The following is a 10,447-nucleotide window of genomic DNA, read 5'->3' as shown; positions in this document are numbered from 1 at the left end:
TGACCCTAAGTGAGGGCCGGGTAAATGACCTTGGAGGGCTGTATCTGGCCCCCGGGCAGGGGCGGCTCAACCCATTACGCAAAGTAAGCATTTGCAGTATGGTTGATTTTGCCCAGGGGTGCTCTTGAGGCGCTCTTGGGGGAAAACAGACCTTGACATATGCGAGTTGTAGTTACTGGGATGTATAGTTCACCCACAATCAAAGAGCATTCTGAACTCCACCAGTGATGGAATTGAACCAAATATGGCACACACAACTCCCATGACGAACAGAATATATATATCAGTAATTGGTTGGGGGGTGGGTGCCAAAATACTGTTTGCTTACCATTGAAAATTACCTAGGGCCGCCTCTGCCCCCGGGCCTTAGTTTGAGGACCCCTGATATAATATAATGGTACAGTACAATATAGTAATATATAATACTGATATTGTACTATGCTAATTATATAAATAAAAATGTAATGTTCGTTTGTGGGATTAACATAACTCAAAAACCACTGGACAAATTGCCACCAAACTTGGCCACAAGACACCTACTAACCCAAGGAGTGACCATCACTAAAAAAAAAAAATTGTCATTTGGGAGTTGTAGTTGCTGGGATTTATAGTTCATCTACAATCAAAGAGAATTCTGAACTCCAGTGATGGAATTGAACCAAATGTGGCACACAGGATTCCCATAATCTACATAAAAACACTAGGAGGGTTTGGTGGGCATTGACCTTGAGTTTCGGAGTTGTAGTTCACCTACATCCAGAGAGCACTGTGGACTCAAACAATGATAGATCCGCATCAAACTTGGAACGAATACTCAGTATGCCCAAATATGAACACAGATGGAGTTTGGGGGAAATATGCCTTGACGTTTGGGAGTTGTAGTTACTGAGATTTATAGTTCACCTACAGTCAAAGAGCATTCTGAACCTTACCAATGACAGAATTGGGGCAAACTTCCCACACAGAATCCTATGACCAACAGAAAATACTTGAGGTCATCCAGTCCAACTCCCTTCACCAGGGCAAGAAAATGTAATCAAAGCCCTCCTGACAAAGAGCCATCCAGCCATAGATATAGATAGACACAGATAGATATGATTCACACACAGAGAGATATAGTATCATAGATTTGAAAGGGACCCCTAAAGATGGACAATTATATGTTGCATGTTCCAGAGTAGGCAAACCAGACAACCTCCACATCAACACTGACAAAGAAACAGAAAGAAATACTGTTTACCCACAAAGCAGAAAGAAATTACATAGATTAGAAATCAACACTTTGTTATCACTTCATTTTCCAGATCACCAGACTGAGCCACAGCAATGCGTGGCTGGGGACAGCTAGTCTATATTAATAAAAATGTAATGTTCGTTTGTGGGATTAACGTAACTCAAAAACCACTGGGCAAATTGACACCAAATTTGGATACAATGCACCTATCAGGCCATCGAGTGACCATCACTCATAAGAACACTGAAAAACACAGTGGAAGAGACTTAAAAGACGAAAAAAACTATTACAACGCATGCGCAAAACCACACACACACACACACACACAAATAAATTATTATTATTATTATTATTATTATTATTATTATTATTATTATTTGTACCCCACCACCATCTCCCCAAAGGGAACTCAGGGCGGCTAACATGAGGTCAATCCCAAAATTACAGTACAGCAAAATAAAATACAAAGAAGCAGAAAATACCATCAAAATAAATACATGAAATAACAAAATAAAATAAAAAATTACAAAATAACATGATAGAGAAATAGAACACAGTGGGCAGGCCAAATGCACTAGGATAAAATTGATATGCACATATGCACAAATATATACACCACACAAAACACAGCTACACAGACTGCGCCACAGCAACACGTGGCAGGAGATGGCTAGTAATATAATATAATGTATGTATATATATATCTTGTAAGCCGCTCTGAATCCCCTTCGGGATGAGAAGGGCGTCATACAAATGTCGTAAATAAATAAGTAGTAGATGTAAGAAATTAAATAATACTAATATTGTGCTATGCTAATAATATAATATTGTATGTTTATATAACTTGTAAGCCGTTCTGAGTCCCCTTCGGGGTGAGAAGGGCAGCATATAAATGCCGTATGTAAACAAACAAATAATGTGGGTTGCCAGATGTGATAATCTGGATTATATGACAGTGTAGAAGAGGCCTGGTGTACATTTTCATATCATCCAGTTGAAGGAAGATAATCTGGATTTTCTATGGCAGTGTAGAAGGGGCCTAGGAAATCACGACATCAAGAGGAATTCTACTTTGGCCCCTTCTACACCATATAATCCAGATTATCAAAGCAGGTCATCCACATTATCTGCTTTGATCTGGATTATATGAGGGCCCTTCCACTCAGTCCTATATCCCAGAATATAAAGGCAGGAAATCCCACATTATCTGAGTGTGGACTCAGATAAACCAGTTCAAAGCAGATATTGTGGGATTTTCTGCCTTGATATTCTGGGATATGGGTCTGTGTGGAAGGGCCCTGGGTCTACACTGCCATATTGAAGGAAACTGCCCTATAATCCAGTTCAAAGAAGATAATCTGGATTTTATATGGCCGTGTAGAAGGGGCCTGATTAAACTCAAACCCCAGAAGCTATTTTTCCAGCACAAAACCCTTGTGTGAGTTCCCATCTACATTGCCATATAATCCAGTTTCTGAATCCAGATTATCTGCTTTGAATTGGGTTATAGAGCAGTGCAGACTCATATAATCCAGTTCAAAGCAGATAATCTGGATTATATGGCAGTGTACAAGGGGCCTCAGTTTCAGAATGTAGATTAACAATGCTGATCTGGATTATAAAGTGGTGTAGACTGATATAATCCAGATCAATGCCGTTAATCCACTTTCTGTAACTAGATTATAGGGCAGTGTCGACTAATCCTGAGTTATGGTGACCCAAAAGGAATCTAATTAATTTGGGTTTAATTGTGTGCTTCCATTTTTATGCTAATATTTCAACGCCTTTGTAACATTTCAGTTTGTACTGTATCATATTTGTTGTGAACTGCCTTGGGAGAAAAGCGAGATAATAATCAAGTAAATATTAAAAGTAATAACAGGGGTTATCTGAGGTTGAGAGTGTGTGACTTGCCCAGTCAGTTTCCATTGCCACGCTGGGAATTAAACCCTGGCTGTCGGAGACATGGGCACCATCTACGCTACATTATATACCAGTGTCGAAGGAGCCATAGTCCAGCACTCAAGCCGCTATGGCATGAGAATCAATAATCTAGCAAGTACATCAACTATTTTCAAAACCACAGCCTGAAACATAAATAAAATATGGACCTGATCACACTTTAAATCGGCATGAATCCACTTTAAATCCAGTTTCCTGCCTCCTGCAGAATTCTGGGGTTTGTAGTTTAGGGAGGGGCCTTTAAACTGCTCAACCAGGGAGGTCCTGGCCCTCACTAAACTACAAATCCCAGAATTCTGCAGGAAATCATATTTAAAGTGATGTGACGAGGCTGCTAGCAAGAGACTCAGAACTGGTGAGCTTTCAATATCTTTTGAAACAATGTAGCTTCAGAATATAATACATCTCAAAGGTAGACCACTCCTCGGTTTCTGGAGTATCAACAACATATAGGCCTGAGAAAGGCCCCACCTACACTGCTATATCATCCAGTTTCTGAACCCAGAGTGCCTGCTTTGAACTGGATTATATGGCAGTGTAGACTCATATAATCCAGTTCAATGCAGTTCAATCTGCATTATTTGAGGCCCATCTGCACTTCCAAATAATCCAGTTTCTGAATCCAGATTATCTACTTTGAACTGAATTACCCGTATATTCCGACATATAAGACGACTGGGCATATAAGACGACCCCCAACTTTTCCAGTTAAAATATAGAGTGTGGGATATACTCGCCGTATAAGACTATCCCTCTTCCAACAAACAACAAATAAAATTTTTAAAAGCTTCAGATTTGATTTCAATATGGTAATTTTCCTATTACTGTCCCTCCTTCTCTGCCTCTCAGATCTCGCACATTCGCACATGCACGGCTTCACTGCAGTCTTCAGGAGCGAGATCTGAGAGGCAGAGGAAGAGGTACAGTAATAGGATACAAGGGTGGGCCAGACAGGTAAAAGAGTTGTGTTTTTCTGGGCCCAGAGCCACTCTATACCCTGGGCGCCCCGGACACCTGCAGCTTACCCCGCCCTTCACTTACACCTTCCCGGTGAGGCGCCCCTTCACCTTACCATCGGGACCACATTAAGTCCACGAATCCTGATGAATGGATTTTCTTCTACCATATTTGTACAGCGTCACCCTTAATGCTTTCATACAGTTGCTGCATACGGCAGGGACACAGCCACTGCCATTTTTGAGCTCCCCCCCACAATATGCAGCAACCACAGATTCTCCAATCCGGATTGGAAGTTTAAGCACCCGCTCTATAAAACGACTCCCGGCGTATAAGACTACTCCCGCATATAAGACGACTCCCATGCATAAGGCTACTCCAGCATATAAGATGACTCCTGTGTATAAGACGACTCCTGGGTATAAGACAACCCCTGGCTTTTGAGAAGATTTTCTTGGGTTAATAAGTAGTCTTATACTCCAGAATATATGGTATATAGCAGTGTAGGAGGCCCCATGGGCCCTTCTACATATAATCAAAAGCAAATAATCCACGTTATCTTTTTTGAACTGGATTATATGAGTCTACACTGCCATTTAATCCAATTCAAACCAAATAATCTGGATTTTATAGGGCAGTATAGAAGGAGCCTACGGCTAGATCAACATTGCCATATAATCCAGATTATCAAATCGGATAATCGAGATTTGGACTGGATTACATGAGGCCCCTTCTGTACCGCCATATAAAATCCAGATTATCTGCTTTGAATTAGATTATTGGTAGTGCAGACTGATACAATCCAGTTCAAAGCCGATGTGGAATTATCAAGGACCTCTCTCTGATGTGGCTGAAATTATCCATCTAATTTCAGTCAAAGCAGAACCAAAGGAGAATGCACAATGATTTATTTTATTTATTTATCGAGTTATCAGCAACCAGTCAGTTATGTTACATTTCTAACAGAACAAAGCAAACAAACAGACAAAATACAAAAATACAAAATACAGAATACAAAATTTGTGAGTTTGGTAGTTGATTAAATGTCCTTTGACCAGTATCTGGCCACTTGGAGTGCTTCTGGCATTGCTGCAAGAAGGTCCTCCATTGTGCATGTGGCAGGGCTCAGGTTGCATTGCAGCAGGTGGTCAGTGGTTTGCTCCTCTCCGCACTCGCATGTTGAGGATTCCACTTTGTAGCCCCATTTCTGAAGGTTGGCTCTGCATCTCGTGGTGCCAGAGCGCAGTCTGTTCAGCGCCTTCCAAGTCGCCCAGTCCTCTGTGTGCCCAGGGGGGAGTCTCTCATTTGGTATCAACCACTGGTTGAGGTTCTGGGTTAGAGCCTGCCACTTTTGGACTCTCGCTTGCTGAGGTGTTCCAGCGAGTGTCTCTGTAGATCTTAGAAAACTATTTCTAGATTTAAGTCGTTGACGTGCTGGCTGATACCCAAACAGGGGATGAGCTGGAGATGTCTCTGCCTTAGTCCTTTCACTATTGGCTGCTACTTCCCGGCAGATGCCAGGTGGTGCAATACCGGCTAAGCAGTGTAATTTCTCCAGTGGTGTAGGGCGCAGACACCCCGTGATAATGCGGCATGTCTCATTAAGAGCCACATCCACTGTTTTAGCGTGGTGAGATATGTTCCACACTGGGCATGCATACTCAGCAGCAGAGTAGCACAGCGCAAGGGCAGATGTCTTCACTGTATCTGGTTGTGATCCCCAGGTTTTGCCAGTCAGCTTTCACAATGATGAATGCCATGTTCTAGAAAGATCATGCACCTAAAGGAGGTAGGTGCACGATCTGGCCAATTTAGTGCCTAAAGGAGATAATTGTTGAGGTGCTTAGATTCTAAACAATTGAGAATTTTATAGCACTTGGTATTGTGCCCAGAAACAGCTCTGTAGTATGTGTAACCGACTAGGAATGGATAAGATAGGTACAGTTGTTCCCAGATTGTAACCAAAGTAGAGGAATCTGATTTATACTAAATGATGTTTCCAAGAAGGCAGCCCCTCATATAATGCACCATTGTAATCTACCTTAATGCCTACCAATAAATCTTTTGCATTTTCTGCTTTAGAGAGACTCAGGAGAGATTTCATCCCCAACAATCTGGCATATGTCTGGATCAGGATTTTTTTTTTTAGATAGTGGTGCATTTTCCTAGTATCTTGATTCTTTCTGCCCTCTTTCTAGTTTTCCCCAAATTATTTCTCCATCTTCGGAGTTCTTTTATGACTTCTATGAGAGCTGTTTTATCATTATGCAGAGCATAACATCTATCAGAGGATTACAAAGGTATTATAATAGATTTGGGTGTTAAATTAGATTGTTTGTGTTAAACTGATTTTAGAGAGTTATTTTTATGCATATGTGTCCACTTATCTTCTCCAAATCTAGGGGAAATTAACAAAAAATTGTAGAAACACATAAGCTGTGGATCTAAATGGACAGCAGATGGTGCTGGAAGTATAGGGGGAAAAATCCATACTTAACATTTGTGTCCAGTCTTTATTTTCAGCCTAGCTTCTTGCTATGACTCCTCTTGGCTGGTGACCTTTCTTTGATTTGTCACAGTAAAAAGCACTGAATAATTCCTAAAGGCAAGTTCTATATGAGGTCTAACCCATATAGCAAAATAGGATGGACTTACATGTGGCCACACACACTAATCTTTACTGACTACTCCAAACGTTCTAGCTGTTCCCTACTTAGCAATAAACAATGTTTTTGCAAAGGTATAAATAATAACACTTCCCTACACTGGTATTTCTCTTTATAGATTGAACGTCCACTTATAAATTGTGTAAGGGAAAAAGTTGCTAGTTTTATGCAGCACAACAATTACACAGCCCAAGGCAGCCCAAGGCCCAGGACCTTGCCAGATAGGCTCTCTGCGTCCCTGTATAAACAGTTGGACTTGAAATCATCTTCTCGACTTTGGGCATCTCAGTTTGACCCACAAGATCCTTAGACATGTTCCATAGGTTAATTAGTCAGATCAGCTGCCTTGATTTGTTTACTTGTTTATTCACAAACTGTATTTCCAGATTATCCGTTTTGCAAAAAGTTGTGTATTAAAATAAAACAGAAAATGAAGCTGGCTTGAGAACAATAGAAAGCCCATCTCCATAATCATTCCCAAACAATGAAAAATCCTAAAGATAATAATAATTTATTAATAATTTATTAATATTTTTAATTTCAGTTTTATTATTTATTTATTTATTTATTTATTTATTTATAATTTATTATAATTTATTAATAGTTTATTAATAACAAGCCATTCGAACCAATGCCATCAAAGCCAGAACTGAAAAATTGACAACAGATCCCAAATGTAGACTCTGCAAGGAAGCAGATGAAACAATAGATCACATCCTCAGCTGCTGCAAGAAGATCATGCAGACAGACTACAAGCAGAGGCATAACACTGTTGCTCAGATGATTCATTGGAACTTGTGCCACAAATACAATCTGCTTGCGACAAAGAACTGGTGGGATCACAAGCCGGAAAAAGTTACAGAGAATGAACACATCAAGCTACTCTGGGACTTCCAAATTCAGACAGACAGAGTTCTGCAGCACAATACTCCTGACCTCACAGTCGTGTTAAAAAACAAAGTATAGATCGTCGATGTCGCAATCCCAAGTGACCGCAGGATTGCAGACAAACAACAGGAAAAGCTGACACAATATGAGGATTTAAAGATCGAACTGCAAAGTCAGTAAAGGTGGTCCCAGTGGTGATCGGCACACTGGGCGCAGTGCCTAAAGACCTTGGCCTGCACTTAAACACAATCAGCACTGACAAAATTACCATCTGCCAGCTGCAGAAGGCCACCTTACTGGGATCTATACGCATTATTTGCCGATACATCATACAGTCCTAGACACTTGGGAAGTGTCCAACGTGTGATCCAATTCAACAGCCAGCAGAGTGTCTGCTGTAGACTCAGCTTGTTGTGTTTCAAATAATAATAATATTTATTTATTTATTTATTTATTTATTTGTATTTTGCCCTATCTCCCCGCAAGGACTCAGAACAGTAAAGATTTACCTATTTTAAAAGTGAATAAAGAAAACAGGGGAACATATTCCATTGTTCCAGACCACAACAGAGTCTGAAGCTAGGCATTATTCATTCATTTTAAATTTTGGTATACATGGGAAAACCTCATGAGGCATTAGATAGGTGTTGGTTCAGGCTGTGTAGGTTTTACAAGCCAAATTTAGGCACAGTGCATCCTTTCCCCCCTTCCTGGTACTTGAAGGTAAATATAAGAAAATTAATACAAGAAAGAAAACTACAACTCAAAATCTGCAACTCAAGAACACTTGAAAATTTTGAAAGAAACCCATGAAGTATTCTATTTATTTATTTACAGTATTTATATACCGCTTTTCTCACCCCTAGGGGGACTCAAAGCGGTTTACACATAGATAATGGCAAAAATTCAATGCCTTACAATTACAATAGTAAAACCACACTTTAAACATAAATCATATTAAAAACAGTACATCCCCAAATATCAAAACAGTTATTAAAACCATAAAACAATCTCATCAGTCCAGTTGCCATTCCAGTCCTTGTCCTATTAAAAGCTGCATACATCTATTGTCTGAAGGCCTGGTCCCAGAACCATGATTTTATTTTTTTTCTAAAGGTCAGGAGCAAGGGAGCAGATCTTACCTCCTTTGGGAGTGTGTTCCATAGGCAGGGGGCTACAGCCGAGAAGGCCATGCTCTTCGTCACCGCCAGCAGCATTTGCGCTGTTGACAGGGGCGAGAGCAGGGCCTCCTGGATGATCTTAAATTGTGAAGTGGGATGTAGGGGCAGATGGGTTCAGACAAGTAAGCTGGGCCAGAACCTTATAGAACTTTATAGGTCAAAACCAGCACTTTGAATTGCGCTCGGAGATGGACTGGCAGCCAGTGGATCTGGCATAACAGGGAGGTTGTATGCTCCCTGTATGCCGCCCCAGTTAGTAATCTGGCAGCCGCCCGCTGAACTAACTAAAGTTTCTGAACTGTCTTCAAAGGCAGCCCCATGTAGAGCGTGTTGTAGTAATCTATTCGGGATGTATCCAGACCGTGGACCAGATCAGACTTCCCAAGTTACGGGCGCAGCTGGTGCATGAGTTTTAACAATGCAAAAGCTCCCCTGGCCACCGCCGAAACCTGAGGTTCCAGGCTCAGCAATGAGTCCAGGATCACTCCCAAGCTGCGAACCTAGCCTGTAAGGAAAAAAGTACATTTAATCCCGATAAAAGAAAACCAGCAGAGTAGTTCTTATCTGGGAGTAGGACCCATTGAGTTCTGGCTAGAATCAGTTTATAATTCATAGGGGAGGGATGTGCTTACATTTTCCAAATAATTTTGGTCAGCATAGGGGCTCACTTCCAGCTGTGGAGAATGAGTTGGGGCCTGGAGGCAATACTTGGGAGTGGGGGTCGGGTAGATTTAGTTACGTCCAAATTGTACAAGAGCAAATTGGCAATAATTACTATCAGCTGGATGTAAGCACATGACAAGCCAATTCAATTTGCCTTGGGGTAAAATTAAAAAATAGATTATCTGTTACTGTTTTTACTAGCAACATGTTCGTCTTTGTGACAAGGTATGTGTACATTGGTGAGAGTGAAAGTTAAGAAAGTTTGTATATTTTGTATGGCACTACATTACCCACTTCTTAGTGGTGCTAATAATTATTAGGAAGTAATTTGTATTAAGACAGTATATTTCGCATTATGTCCTAGAAAGAAAAGTTTTGTGCCAGCCAGCTGTGCACTCCCCAGGATAACATGTAATGTTAGGAACAACATTTGGAGAAGTTTCTTTTTGGTTACAACTCCAATAACTCCTGGTGATGCTCTAGTCCCCTGGAATAAATTGCTCAAGGACTGGCAAATCGCAAGGAGCTCATGCAGGGCATGCAACTGCCACCATCACTCTGACCTTTCTTTCTTTTTTTCAAATAAAACTTACACTCTGTAGGTACAAAGTATTTTCTTACCCTATTTGTTGTGACTGCGCGAGTGGTTCCACCTATGTGTAGAACTGTTAGTTGCAAGATTTAAACTGTAGTATCATGCTTAATCCTGCCTTTTTACCCTGCTTATGTATAGTTGGATTGATTGGTTATTTATAGCTGTCAATCAGTATTGTTTGGCTCCACCTCTTCCTGGAGGAGGGGAGTGCTTCTCTTTTTCATTCTGCCATCAGAGTGTCTATCAGATGGACGTGAGTAAGAGACTTGGCTCTAAAAGCCCCTGATTAAATTACCTCTCA

Source organism: Anolis sagrei, chromosome 6 (genome assembly GCF_037176765.1).
Source record: "Anolis sagrei isolate rAnoSag1 chromosome 6, rAnoSag1.mat, whole genome shotgun sequence".
In the NCBI taxonomy this organism is placed as follows: Eukaryota; Metazoa; Chordata; class Lepidosauria; order Squamata; family Dactyloidae; genus Anolis; species Anolis sagrei.
Note: the sequence above shows the minus strand (reverse complement) of the source record.